Below are 822 nucleotides of genomic sequence, written 5' to 3'. Positions count from 1 at the left end.
ATATTTATTCTGCCGAGAGGTCTTCCTCTTGGAGAGTCATAACGGCCTCGGCTGGGGCTGTCGCCCAGTGGCAAAGACCTGTATGATTAGCATGGTCAGAACCCTGGGCACAGTCTCCACCACCACAAAAACAAACAGATAAGGGAGAATTAAAACATCAAAAGCACAATGAGAAAAGCCTTTTGTAAAGTCTAGACTGTACAGATTCTCTGGGAGAAATGATTTAATTGTCCCAAGGACTTAGTGAGGTGGGGGAAAGGCAGGACATGGGGAAAATGCATGCTAAAATACATGAAGACAGACGCTTGCCTGATAGAATCATTTCCACCAAAATCCTTCCACTGCTTTTAGAGGTAGACATGTATTTCACCTGGGAAGTCAATGGGGACATAGTGGAGTAAAATGCTGACCCCTCGCAGAAGGTCCCCTCCATACTAGCCACAGCCAGCGCCTTCCCTCTGAGCCATGAGGCGCCTTTTAGTGCAATCTCACCTCTTTGAGAAATGTAGAATGAGCTGTCATAATTTTTTCGATATTTTATTTAATTAGTACATTTTAGTCTAACGAAATAGTGGGTTTCATTCTGGAATGCTGATACATGCACGTAACATACCTGGATTATTTTTACTCCATGTTATTGTCATCTTCTTTCTACCCTGTCTACAATCCTTCACTTTTTCATGTCTGTTATGGCTTAAGAACTGGTGGTCAACTTAACGCCAGCTGGATTACATCAGCATGCATTGAGCGAAGATGCTCCACCTGAGGAAAGTTGCCAGCATAAATACGTGGAGAAGAAGGGAGGTGTTGAGGGTTGAGGCA

This window comes from Cavia porcellus, unplaced genomic scaffold (assembly GCF_034190915.1).
Source record: "Cavia porcellus strain 051 isolate PalLab524CR breed Dunkin Hartley unplaced genomic scaffold, mCavPor4.1 scaffold_33, whole genome shotgun sequence".
NCBI classification, from domain to species: domain Eukaryota; kingdom Metazoa; phylum Chordata; class Mammalia; order Rodentia; family Caviidae; genus Cavia; species Cavia porcellus.
Note: the sequence above shows the minus strand (reverse complement) of the source record.